A 14,593-nucleotide genomic window follows, 5' to 3' on the forward strand; every position below is an offset into this window, starting at 1 on the left:
TGCAGCTAGGCCCTTCTCTCTGAGTACAGAGAGAACCTCAGAGTGTCTGGCTCCCAGCCTCTTTATAGAGGCCAGCTGGGCTCAGATTGGGGCGTGGCCCAGGTGCAGCTACTTCCCCAATCAGCCCAGTAGCTGCTTCCCTGCCCCAGCCTTCTCCCAGGGCTGTTCCAAACTCCTCAGAGCAGGAGTGGGTGTCCACCCTGCTACAGGTTGGAAGAGACCTCAGGAGGTCATCTAGTCCAACTCCCTACTCAAAGCAAGACCAACACCAACTAAATCACTCCAGCCAGGGCTTTGTCAAGTCGGGCCTTAAAAACCTCTAAGTCCAGGGTCAAAGTACCAAGGGTGCTGCAGGTTAGGATTCAGGTACCTAGGGAGTGCAGCTCTACAAAAAAAAATCTTATTGCTCAGGCTTTAGCAGGTTCTTTAAAATATTAACTCGTCTTTTGTCAGATGGAAATGAAAGGTAGTTTCCATAGGTGGAAACTATCCGATTGTCAGGAAAAGCTGTTTTCATTATAAAATAACTACATTTCTCTGTGAAAGTGGTGAGTTCTGTCTGGGATGAAGAATGTTCAGTGTGGCATCTGGAATTGAGGGGAGAGGTATGGCAGAATTAGGCTGTGAATGCTATTTGGGAATATTCTCAAACATAGGTAGTTTCATAAAGTTCTAATTCACTGAACACTCTTGGAGCGCAGCACCGGATCATCAGGGTTTGGGTGCATTGGCGGAGCTGTGTGAAGGGTGCATTGTAAAGCAGGACAGAGGCGCATTGACAGATGTGTGGAGGAAGCCATGCTTCAATCCCTCATCCTCTGAAGCATGAAAATTCAACAGAATTTACTTCTTGCTTCCCAAAAGAGAGAGTCTTGCCTAAATTGTGTCACGTTGTTATTCCAGCCTGTACAATTGTGATCTCGGCCTCCAAATTCAGTTGTCTAATTGACATTAATGAGATACACTATGACAGTTTGGGGGAGCTGTGTATGTACAGCTTATGGATTCTGGCTGATTTTATGAAATTGCTGTATCATTGAATAGCTCAGAGGATGTGGTGTCAGCCCTGTGCCATCAGGAATGGTGGCATGTTCCGGACCAGGGATAAGAATAGCTCCCATTCAGATGGGAGCACGTTAGGACAATCGGATGGACACACCCTAGGTGAAAACAGTTGTCTCCAGCTTCTTTGCAGGGGGCTGGGGTTTGAAGCAGAGGACTTTCCCAAGAAAAGGGAAGCAATGAAACTTGTCATTAGTGCTAGCCTTTAAAGACCACAGAGGCTGAGAGAGAAGAACAAAAGGAGTGTGCTTGTGTAGCACAGGGATCCTTTTTGGACTGCAGGACCAGTCAAGGAAGAAGGAAGCTGGCTGCTGTGGGATAGGGGAGGAGAGCGAGATGCACACACTGCATGATTCAAAGGAAAAGCCGTGGGCAGGAGTGGGGATCCTGGACATCCTAGATAATGGTGACCGAATCCCAAAGAGTGCTCGAGGGATGTGAAGACTGTCTGAGGCAGGAAAGGGTGTATCGATGTTGTGTTGTTTTATCTGGATCTGTAGATTTTTTTGTGCTATCTTGTTGCTATTGGGGTACCCTGGGGGGTATAGAGCAGCTGGACCTTGAGGTCCCATTTCTGTGAAGGAGTGATATAGTCTGTGCCCGGGGAGTGTGCCAAAGAGGCCAGAGAAAGAGACAGTGCAAGGCTCCTATTCAGAACAAGGGAAGCTTAAGAGCGCACAGATCCAATTCTGCAGTCCCCAAACACAGCAGCCTGCTGAGTGTTACCAGAGCTGTGACACACACTCCTAATCTGAAGTGTAAATTGCTAATGCAAGGCTAAAGTTTATGCTTATGCTCCCTTTTTCATTGCCTGCTCTATGAATTAACATATTCATTGAAGGAACAGGAGCTGCTTTAGCCATGCTTAGTCCACTTTATACTTTGGCTTAGCAGCATGTCAAGCAGAGAATCTGCCATACACCAGGGAACTCCTTATAGTCAGTCCCATCAATACTGTGCATTATGAGCTTTAGCAGCAGCGTGCTTGAAATATGTTAGTGCTGATGAGTTACTGGTCTTGCTGGTAAACATAACTAGCTGTTTTTAGGTATGTCATTATTCACTTCACAACTGTAGCTGCTCCAGGAGCTGGAGCTGATAAGTGGCTGGGCCACTGTAATATTAGAATCATAGACTATTAAGGTTGGAAGAGACCTCAGGAGGTCATCTAGTCCAATCTCTTGCTCAAAGGGGGACCAACTAAATCATCCCAGCCAGGGCTTTGTCAAGCCGGGCCTTAAAAACCTCTAAGGATGGAGATTCCACCACCTTCCTAGGTAACCCATTCCAGTGCTTCACCACCCTCCTAGTGAAATGGTGTTTCCTAATATCCACCCTAGACCTCCCTATAGCAAGGTGAGACTCACCGGCACGGCGCCTCCTGCTGGTCATCCTGGGAATTAGTTCTTTTCCAGCTCCAGAGCGCCTGCTGCTGGCCTATGTCCCGCTTGCCTCAGGCCCCCGTGTCCCTCCTGGACCCCGGTGCCCCTTCCCTCAGGGTTCTGTCCTCTGCAGTACCCCTGCAGTCTCTGGATCTCCCCTCCCAGGGGAACCCCCAACTCTGTATCCCCACCTTGCCTTAGTGGCTACTGCCAGTCATCATCTAGCCCCCGCTCACTGGGGCACACTGCAGTCTGTAATCTACTCATCACTCGTAAGGGGGTTTTGGACCTGCTGCCTTTGCCTAACCCTGGGCTGCACCTCTGCAACCCTAGTACCTGCTCTGGGCCTTCACCAAGGCCTGCAGCCTGGGGAGTTGCCAGGCTGGAGCTCCCCCGCTCCTTTGCCTGTCCCCAGCCCTGCTCAGCCTCAGGTACCCTGCTCAGCTCCCAGGCAGCCCGGTTCTTCTCTCTCCAGCGAGAGAGAGACTCTCTCAGCACCTGCCTCATAGCCCTTTCATAGGGCCAGCTGTGGCCGTTTCCCCAATCAGCCTCCCTATTGGCTCCCCGGAGCAGCCCTTTCCCAGAGCTGGTTTAACCCCTTCAGGGCCGGAGCGGGGTAACCGCCCCGCTACACTCCCCCACTGCAACTTGAGACCATTGCTCCTTGTTCTGTCATCTGCCACCACTGACAACAGCCAAGCACCATCCTTTTTGGAACCCCCTCTTCAGATAGTTGAAGGCTGCTATCAAATCCCCCCTCACTCTTCTCTTCTGCAGACTAAATAACCCCAGTTCCCTCAGCCTCTCCTCATAAGTCATGTGCCCCAGGCCCCGAATCATTTTCGTTGCCCTCCGTTGGACTCTCTCCAATTTGTCCACATCCCTTCTGTAGTGGGGGGACCAAAACTGGGCACAATACTCCAGGTGTGGCCTCACCAGTGCCGAATAGAGGGGAATAATCACTTCCCTCGATCTGTTGGCAATGCTCCTACTAATACAGCCCAATATGTCGTTGGCCTTCTTGGTAACAAGGGCACACTGCTGACTCATATCCAGCTTCTCATCCACTGTAATCCACAGGTCCTTTTCTGCAGAACTGCTGCTTAGCCAGTCGGTCCGCAGCCTGTAGCAGTGCATGGGATTCTTCCTTCCTAAGTGCAGGCCTCTGCACTTGTCCTTGTTGAACCTCATCAGATTTCTTTTGGCCCAATCCTCCAATTTGTCTAGGTCACTCTGGACCCTATCCCTACTCTCCAGTGTATCTACCTCTTCCCCCCAGCTTAGTGACATCCGTGAACTTGCTGAGGGTGCAATTCATCCCATCATCCAGATCATTAATAAAGATGTTGAACAAAACCGGCCCCAGGACCAACCCCTGGGGCACTCCGCTTGATAGCGGCTGCCAACTAGACATAGAGCCGTTGATCATTACCTGTTGAGCCTGACACTCTAGCCAGCTTTCTATCCACCTTATAGTCCATTCATCCAATCCATACTTCTTTAACTTGCTGGCAAGAATACTGTGGGAGACCCTATCAAAAGCTTTGCTAAAGTCAAGATCAGAGGTGGGCAAACTACGGCCTGCGGGCCACATCCAGCCCACTCTGGGCGGCGGAGCTGCGCACTCCTGCCAAGCAGAGCGGCAGCGTGTCTGGCTCCAGCCGGCGCGACAGCCAGACATGCTGCTCTGCATGCTCTGCTCGGCGTGGTAAGAGGGCCAGGGGTGGGGGGCAGTCGGGACAGGGAGCAGGGGGCGGTTGAATGGGGTAGAGGTTCGGGGGAGGGGGGACGTGGGGGTTGGATAGGCGTGGGGTCCCAGGGGGCTTGGCAGGGGGCGGGGGTGTGGATGGGGTCGGGGCAGTCGGGACTGGGAGCAGGGGGTTGGATGGTGGTGGGGTCCCAGGGGGCGGTTAGGGGCAGGTGGTCCCGGGAGGGGGCAGTTAGGGGACAAGGAGCAGGGGGAGTTGGATGGGTCGGAGGTTCTGAGGGGGGCAGTCAGGGGGTGGGGTCCCAGGGGGCGGTTAGGGGCAGGGGGTCCCGGGAGGGGGCAGTTAGGGGACAAGGAGCAGGGGGAGTTGGATGGGTCGGAGGTTCTGAGGGTGGTGGGAAGTAGGAGGGGGCGGATAGGGGGCGGAGGCACAGCCTTCCCTACCCGGCCTTCCATCCAGTTTTCCAACCCCAATGTGGCCCTCGGGCCAAAAAGTTTGCCCACCCCTGGTCAAGATATATCACATCCACCGCTTTCCCCATATGCACAGAGCCAGTTATCTCCTCATAGAAGGCAATCAGGTTGGTCAGGCATGACTTCCCCTTGGTGAATCCATGTTGACTGTTCCTGATCACCTTCCTCTCCTCCAGGTGCTTCAAAATGGATTCCTTGAGGACCTGCTCCATGATTTTGCTGGGGACTGAAGTGAGGCTGACCGGTGTGTAGTTCCCCCGAATCTCTATCTTCCCTTTTTTAAATATGGGCACGATATTTGCCTTTTTCCAATCATCCGGGACCTATCCACATCTCTTCATTGCATGTCAGGGGTATGTGCGGAAGACAGCCTGGCCCACTATACAAAGCAAAGACACTAGCTGCCTCGTGTGCATGGACATTCACCTGAGCTGTGCTATCACTGATCAAGTGAAGATCTTTACCTGCATCAGCATAGCTTCCTTGTTCGCCTCCTCACCTTTTATATTTTTTCTGGCTGCAGGTTTTCGATCCTCCAAGCCATAAGTAATTCTGCTCTCCCTTTGTACATTAAATCACTGGCTGTTTTGAGTATGTTAGGAGCTCTTGGGGGATTCAGGGTTCATAAATTTGTGTGCAGGGCTGTGTGTTTGAACAGGATGTGAGCAAAAGGAAGCAGCCAAAATTATCAGGTCCTGTCATACGCCCACTTTTGGCTACCTTCAACAGTATATCGCACCAGGACAGCTATATTTAGCAGAATCATTTCAAGTTCCTCTATCACTCCTTTTGTGTCTTTTTCCAACCAGCTCTGTGATTGGGCCAGAGTGTTAACTTGTTTTTCTGTCTCATGTGGTCACTGAGCTCACCAGATCCACTCTGATAAAGCAGAATCATACTGTGTTTGGCCAAAGCTGCCACTTCAGCTCTGAGAAGTTTCTGGGCAGCCAGGAAATACTGGGGAAGGACCTGAATGAAGAAGTCAATGGGTAAGGACTCCTTTGAGGGAAGCAAGGTGAGAGAATGAAGATTAGGCTTCACTCTCACTGCTGGGAGGAAGAAGGGAAGTGGCTCAGTATAAGAAAACACAAAAAGGTTGAAATGTAGCAGGATTTCTTTTTACATTTTGGTCTAAGGCAGGGAATCCTTATTGGGTTAGCTTTCTAATGTAGAGGTTCACAGTTGTTCGCTGGGGACTGACATCCAGGGGAGTCCAGTCTGTTTTTTGAATGTGAAATTTGAGATTTTCCTCACTTGGCTCCATCATTTGCCAGCTGTCCTGACTTGAAAAGTCAGTTGAGTTAAACTGGTGATAACTTTGGACAGAGCAGTATCATGGTGACCTAACTGGTATCATCAGCCAGAAGGGAGATGGCAAACCTGGTTGGAGGATGGACTTCTTGGTGAAAAGGTACAGGAGATGATGCTGAGTCCCTGAGAAGTGTTAGGGTAGTGTCAGCATCTAGCCTCAGGGACACTATGGGTATGGGCTCAGAGCTCGAGCCTGAGCCCGAACACCTACACTGCTGTTTTAGTGCCATAGCATGAGCCCAAGTCTGTGCCCAGGTTCTGAGATTTGCTGCTTCTGATTTTAAAACCGAGTGTAGACGTACCCTTTGGCACTGGCTTCAGTCAATGATTTTGAATAGGATGGCTTGAAGAACAGGTTTTCTGTGATGGGATTGAGATACCTCAGCTGGGAGTGTCTGCAAAGACTCACTGGAGAATCTGTGAATCTTGATTGCCCAGGGGTAGTTGACCGAACCGCCATGATTCCAACAAGCGACACACTTACTGGGGTTTCCATAGACGGTGTGATGACGTTCTCTGTGGTATTGGTAAATTGAGTCCTGCCTGAAGTGAATAAGAGTTTCTCTACCTCCAATATCCTTAAGCCTTTTCTGTCATTCCCATCCATTCTGATGACTCTTCAGAATGGAGTTAATGAATGGCACATTCCTTGCCACTACTGATTAACTCTGATACCATGGTACCTTGGGCCTTAACAGACAATTACTTTATGCACCAGCAGTGTTGTTATAGACCAGGGGTAGGCAACCTATGGCACGCGTGCCAAAGGTGGCACGCGAGCTGATTTTCAGTGGCACTCACACTGCCCGGGGCCTGGCCACTGGTCCAGGGGCTCTGCATTTTAATTTAATTTTAAATGAAGCTTCTTAAACATTTTAAAAACCTTATTTACTTTACATACAATAATAGTTTAGTTATATATTATAGACTTATAGAAAGAGACCTTCTAAAAACGTTAACATGTATTACTGGCACGCGAAACCTTAAATCAGAGTGAATAAATGAAGACTCGGCACCCCACTTCTGAAAGGTTGCCGACCCCTGTCATAGACTGTGTTCTAATGCTAGCTAAGGGAGATGAATCTAGGCATTCAGTTCCCATTTTAGGGACCAAATCTGAGATTCATATGCCAGAAAGCTTCACAGCACTCAGGGTCTATAAAGCAACTGCATCGGTATTTGGCATTCCCTTTTTAGGAAGAGCAAGCTGGTTTAATTTACATAATAGTTCACATCATGATAAACCTTTGAGCCACTTCAGGGTCTGATTACTCAGAGTTCTGTCAACCCCAAAATAGGCCAAAAAACACAAGGGTTATTAATAATCTCAGGATTCTGTTTGTTTGTTCTGTCTTCTGATATTTTTTTTTAAACTGTCGGGGGAAGCAATCCCCTCCCTCATTCAAAGTGAATCAGTCCCTTGTTTTTGTGCTATCCCATTATATGAGAACAAGAGGTCACTGGATGACATTACTGCTTGGTAAATTTAGAACAAATGAAAGGAAGTGCTACTCACATAGTGCGGCATCATCCTGTGGAATTTGCTGTTCCAGGGTGTTAGTCAAAAACTGGAACTGGAACTTAAAAAAATAGTCGGACCTTTAACATTTGTAGCCATGTCATCCAAGAGAGGGGTAACCAAATCTCATGGGTCAGTGTGTCAGCTGATAGCTGCCATGGTGAGAAATGAATGTATACGATTCCCTGATTAGAAAGGTGCATTTTTTTTTTTTTTTGGTGGAGGGCCACTGCTGCCTTTTGAAGAATCAGAAATTAGCCACTTCTGGCAGCAGGATATCAGGCTGGATAATCAGCAGTCTGGTGCAGAATGGCACATTGTATGTCTTCTCTCTCTCTCTCTCCCCCTCCCCCCTCCATCAGTTCCCATCGCTGATGACATCAAGAATCTCAAGATAAATGTTTCTCTAGAGCTGTTATTAAATTGGGAATTTTGCTGTCTGAAACCTGTTTACAACTTTGTCCTCACTTCTGGGCTTGTAGTTGTGTGCCAGACTTCTAGTTTCAGGTCTGTGATTTCTTGCCTAGCAGAATAAGGTGTGAAAATACCTTTAATTAATTAATTAATTATTGTAGCATCTAGAAATCCCAGTCATGGACCAGGACCCCATATTGCTAGGTGCTGTACAAACACAGAACAAAAGACAGTCCCTGCTACAAAGAGCTTACAATCTTTTCACCCATTTTTTGTCTCCTAGCATGTAAACTTCTCTGAACACAAATCTGTCGCAGTGCTGGATTTTGGCATTTTATCATGGCTGCATTATATGGCTTTAGAATCTAACATTCTTCATTTGACCAGTTCTCTGTGGAGATGCAGGAAGTTTGAGACCCCAGAACTGAACCTTTACCAAAAGCAAAAACAACGTGGAGTTGAAAGACTAACAGATCTATTTGGGCATAAGCTTTCGTGGGTAAAAAACCCACTTCTTCAGATGCATGGAGTGAAAAGTACAGATACAGGCGTAAATATATATTGGCACATGAAGAGAAGGGAGTTACCTTACAAGTGGAGAACCAATGTTGAAGGCCAATTTAGTCAAGGTGGATGTAGTCCATTCCCAATAATTGATGAGGAGGTGTCAATACCAATAGAGGGAAAATTGCTTTTGTAGTGAGCCAGCCTGTCCCTGTTCAAGCCCAAATTGATGGTGTTAAGTTTGCAAATGAATTGTAGCTCAGCAGTTTCTCTTTGAAGTCTGTTTTTGAAGTTTTTTGTTTTTTTTGAAGTATGGCTACTTTTAAATCTGTTATTGAGTGTCCAGGAAGATTGAAGTGTTCTCCTATTGGCTTTTGTATGTTACCATTCCTAATGTCTGATTTGTGTCCATTTATCCTTTTACGTAGAGACTGTCCGGTTTGGCCAATGTACATGGCAGGGGGGCATTGCTGGCACATGATGGCATATATCACATTAGTAGATGTGCAAGTGAATGAGTCTCTGGTAGTGTGGCTGGTGTGGTTGAGTCCTATGATGGTGTCGCTAGAGTAGATATGGGGACGGAGAAGGCAACCGAGTTTGTTACAGGGATTGGTTCCTGGAGTAGTGTTTCTGTGGTGTGGTGTGTAGTTGCTGGTGAGTATTTGCTTCAGGTTGGGGGGCTGTCTGTTACAAAAAGCAGCTTCAATGCTTCTGTCTACTGGGCCAATATTTCAGATTCTTGTTCTTTTAAGAGGATACAAAAAATTGATACTAGGTATTTTGATGATACTGGATAGATTTCATGATTCTAAGGAAAGGAAGGAATAAAAGCAGCAGAATAAGGACAATGGGTTTCAAAAAAAGGTAGGATCCCATGGGAAGAAAATCTAAGGGAAAAAGGAGTTCAGGAGAGCTTGCAGTTTCTCAAGGAGACAGTATTAAAGGCAAAACTGTAAACTATCCCGATGCGGAAAGGTAGACGGAATAGTGAGAGGCCAATATGGGACATAAAAGGCAATAATTAGAGGTTCTTCAAATACATTAGGAGCAAGAGAAAAATGAAGGAAAGTGTAGGTCCTCTGCTTAGCCGGAAAGGAGAGCTAATAACGGATACCATCAAGAAGGCTGAGGTGTTTAATGCCTATTTTGCTTTAGTCTTCACTAAGAAGGTTAACGGTGACCAGATACTCAACGCAATTAATATTAACAACAAGGGGGGGAGGAACAGGTTAAAGAATATTTAGGTAAGCTAGATGTATTCAAATCAGCATGGCCTGATAAAGTTCATCCTAGGTTACATAAGGAACTAGCTGAATCACTCATAGAACTTTTAGCAGTTATCTTTGAGAACTTCTTATAGAGGAGGGTGACGCCCCAGAGGAATATACTCGGCTTATGTAGTCTTGAGAAAAGAAGGCTGAGGTGGACCTGATAAGTCTTCAAATACATTAAGGGCTGTTCTAAAGAGGATGGTGATTAGTTGTTTTCCACGTCCACCTCAGAAGGTAGGACAAGAAGTAATCTGTAGCAAGAGAGATTTAGGTTAGATATTGGGAAAGCTATCTAACTGTAAGGGTAGTTAAGCTCTGGAATAGGCTTCCAGGGGAGGTTGTGAAATTCCCATCACTGGAGGATTTTAAGAACAAGTTGGACAAACACCTGTCAGGGATGGTTTAGGTTTACTTGGTCTTGCCTCAGAGCAGGGGCCTGGACTTGATGACCTCTCAAGGTCCCTTCCAGCCTGACATTTCTGTGATTTTACTACTTTTTTTTTTTTTATTTAAAAAAGGAAAGAAACGTCCAAGTATTGCACTTCTCCAGTATGGGTGACTATACAAGTCATGTCCTTACTTTCCACTCGTTTGAAAGGATGTTCATGGCAGTAAGGCTGCAAGTTTAATGTATGTAGAGTCAATATTTTATTACTTTTACTGTGGCCCCAGAAGTGTGCAGGGTGTTTTACAGAATAAACAGGAAATAAGGTCCCTGCCCTGAAATCTGGCAGTTGCAAAGTGAGAGAGGGACATTTTAGGATGTCTGTATCTTCTGCAGCTGTGGTGGAGAGTACCCGCTCAGCTACTCTTGTGTCCATGCTCAGCATTGCATATTTTATGTGTGTGATCTTTTATAAACTCCACATTGCTTCTAACAGCAGTCTGGAAGTGACGTCCAGTATTTCTGTAGTCTTAGGGCTTGACTACACTTGCAAGTTAGAGTGCGTTAAAGCAGCCCTGAGCGCTCTAACTCCTGATGTGTCCACACTGGCAAGGCACGTAGAGCGCCTGGACTCTGCAGCTGAAGCGCTCCTGGTAATCCACCTCCACGAGAAGCATAAAGCTTGCTGCGCCCCAGCTGAAATGCCCGGGCGTCAGTGTGAACGAGGTGTTGCATTACTGCACTGTGGTTGACCTGCAGAAACGTCCCATAATCCACTGAAGTCAAGTGGCCACTCTTGTCATTGTTTTGGAATCGGCTGCAGGAATGCGGATATGTCCTTTCAAAACTCCGTTTTTGACAGCCGGCATGCTTATCTGCTCCGGGACAAAGCAACCGTTACTGTGGAATGCTGCTTGCTGTGAGTGTGTGAGAGAGAGAGAGAGAGGAAGGGGGAAGGGGGTCTGCTGCTGTCTGAACTTACAAGACAGCATGCTGACACGCTCTCAGCACCCCAAAAACCCACTCTCTCTCCCCCCACACACAACACACTCCCTGTCACTCTCCACCCCACCTCCACTTGCACGCTGGGATAACTACCACAATGCACTGCTTTTTGTGGCATTGCAAGAGCTGCTAATGTGGCCATGCCAGTGCATTTGCAGCTGACAATGTAAACACAGGGCAGCGTTTTCCCTGCTGCCGTCTCCGAAGGCTGGTTTAACTCCCAGCGCTCTACGTTTGCAAGTCTAGCCATGCCCTTAGGGTGTGTCTTCACAGCACAGTTAGCTCAAGTTGTAACTCATTAGTTACCTCTAACTTGACTACCATCCACATCCAAAACTGTCTGCTCAGGGGTTCTCAAACTGGGGGTCAGGACCCCTCAGGGGGTCATGAGGTTATTACATGGGGGGGTCACGAGCTGTCAGCCTCCACCCCAAACCCCGCTTTGCCTCCAGCATTTATAATGGTGTTAAATATATAAAAATGTGTTTTTAGTTTATAAGGGGGGTCACACTCAGAGGCTTGCTATGTGAAAGGGGTCACCAGTACAAAAGTTTGAGAACCACTGGTCTAGCTCAATGGAAGTGGTGTTTTAGGCTCAAGCTAACTAGCCTGTAAGGAAGGGGGGGGGGAGGAGGTAAGTGCAGAGGCAGATTTTGGGTTTGTGGGGCCATGGGCCAGAGCAAGTGGGGGGCCCTCCCTATCCTTTCCACCTGCAGTCCCCCCCTGCGGCCATCCCCACTGGCACTCCTTGCCTTGCCCTGCTCTGCCCTGCCCTGCCCTGTCCACCTGGTGCTCCTGCTGGGGAGCGGGGGGAAACCCTGTGCCCCGACCCTGCTCCCAGGCAGGAGTGCCAAGTGGGTTGGGACATGGGAGCGCCTGTTTTTCTGGGGGCCCCCCATTGGCTGGGGCCCCTGGGCATGGGCCCCGTCGGCCCAGTGGCTAATCTGCCACTGGGTAGGTGGGCTGTAACTTCAGCTAGTAATGCAGTGAGGATGCAACAACTCAAGTTACAACTCCCCAGCAGTTAGTCAAATCACCGTGTAACTTGAATGTTGTTTTGAAGTCTGGTTGCTGTCAGTCAGGCTTGGCTAGCTGAAGTGCACCACAGCGCTGTGAAGAGACACTCTCAAAAAGGTTTGAAGAATTTCTCTTGACTGTTATCTACCTATGGCAGGGTTCACTGTGAAGAATGGCTCCCGTTGAGGGCAAGAAGGAAGGCTCCATTGGCTTTCTATTCTAGAGTAATCCTTAACCGACGGGCAATTGAAAGAAAACAAGGAGCCATGGAAGGATTTGTCTTTAAAAATGTGTGAATAGGTATGATGCTTGATTCTGCTTATTACTTACCTGCTGTGCAGGTCAGGCCATTTGGGGTCTGTCTATACTGCAGCTGGGAGCAAGCCTCCCAGCCCGGGAAGAGAGACTCCTGCTAGCAGTGTGGACCTTGCAGCTCAGGCCGCAGCTTGGGTTCTCAGCCTATCTGACCCCCTTGGCTTGAGAGCCTGAACTGCAGCCCAAGCCACAGTAGCTACGCTGCCATGCTCCCCGCCGCAGTGTAGTGCCCTGGGTTTAAGATGGAGTATTGCATGCTGTGTCCCTACCGCAAGAGGCCTCTCCTTATTTAAAGATGCATTCTGCCCCATTTGGTTTGAATTAAATGTGGCCCAACTGTACCTTGTTAGTTACTGATGCCACTTTTGTTTGGGCAAAGTCTGGGTAGGGCTAGGTGTATGCTGCACTCTAAAAAAGGGGTGTATTTTCTGAAGAGCTTGAAAAGAAAATAATGTTTCTAGGTGAATATTCGTTTGCCAACAGTTACATATGCATTTTCCAGTGTTTGATCTACTATTGCGATAATTAATGTATGGCATAAAGAGGACGTTTAATTTTAAACTGGAATTTGGCTGTAGAAAACTGATAGGTTGACAGGCATGTTTATTGTTTTTTAATTCATCTCATGAGCCATAATGGAAGAAATAGCCTCCATATTCCACTCACTTCCTATCTTGAATCAGAAATATTTAGGAAAGATCTATTTTCCCATTAATATTGATTAGAGAGAGATTTACATTCCACCAAAATAGGAAATGGGTCATAAAGAAAAAGGGAGAAGAGTGAAACAAGTAGAGTGGAGGGGGGGAAATGCCAAGAATTAAAAAGAGAGAGAGTGGGAGGAAAGAAATCAGTGAAATCTAAAGGGCAGAGAAGATTGCTTTAATATGGGAGGAGAAATATTTGTGTTTCCTCTAGCTCTTAATCTGCTTAATTTTGGGAGGAAATCCTTTTGCCCCATTTGAAAACATGTCTGGAGTTCTCCTTACAGGCAAATTAACCCTGGTTCTCAATTATATCTAGTTGTATTCCTATCCAGGCTCCATGTTATTTAATTGTTCAATTTCACAGCACCAAAAAAATTAACATTTTTTATATGCACGTTTGAAAAAATTGAGCCACTCTTGGTCAGTCTTTATTGAAATCACCAGCCCTGGCCTGAGCCCCCTTAAGGGTTTCTTCTGGACCAGGTCTTGTTAACCATTCCACTCTCTCAACAAGAGAGTTCTTGCGGAAATTAAATCTAAGATTTCACATTCTCTATACAGATGGTCCGTGCTTAAATGTGACTGTTATTTCTTCCTCCAGTAATGATTTTATTCATTTGCAGGGATATACAGTATACCTCTACCCCGATATAACGCTGTCCTTGGGAGCCAAAAAATCGTACCGCGTTATAGGTGAAACCGCGTTATATCGAACTTGCTTTGATCCGCCAGAGTGCGCCCCCCAGCCCCCCCGGAGCACTGCTTTACCGCGTTATATCCGAATTCGTGTTATATCGGGTCGCGTTATATCGGGGTACAGGTGTATTACGTTTTTCAGAATATGACTTTGTCTAGAAGATTTTACGATTAAACCTGGATAAAGCAGCAGCAAATGTGCTAGATTCACTGAACTTTTCCAGCTAAATCTTCTTTCTCGCCCATGCTGCTTTAGACACAGATGCTATTGTTAAAAGTCTCTAGGGCAGATTTTAGGGCTATATTGAATTACAGTTTTTTAGATTTGTTACGGAGCAATGTTAAAGTTGAGAGTAGCCCACAATTATCAGCCTGTTTTTGACATGCACACATACCTTATCTTAAGCCAAACAAAACCATTCTGTCAGGTGTAATCTTAGAATTTTTATGGAAAGTTTGAGGTAAATCAAATCGGGCTTTCTGGAGATAAGAGGGTTAAACAATATGATGAGCTCAATTATGGAATATTTTCCTAATTTTTAAACTTATTTTCACTTGTCCCAACTCCAAAATGGGGTGATTAATCTATAACCTGTTGTTTTTAGCAAGAATTTACATTTGGGAGTGCTGTTGTCAGAATGATTATTAAGAACAGTTTCTGCATACATTATGAGCATTGCAGAGTTTTGTGACAAAGTGGGGATTTCCCCTTGTTATGTTGTATGTGAGCTATGCGAGTCTTACTGTTGAGCCTATGTGAGTTTTACTGTTTTGCATGAATACTGTGTGTGTCTCAGTTTCCCTGTGTGCTACACCAATG

Source organism: Emys orbicularis, chromosome 9, assembly GCF_028017835.1.
Source record: "Emys orbicularis isolate rEmyOrb1 chromosome 9, rEmyOrb1.hap1, whole genome shotgun sequence".
Lineage (NCBI taxonomy): Eukaryota > Metazoa > Chordata > Testudines > Emydidae > Emys > Emys orbicularis.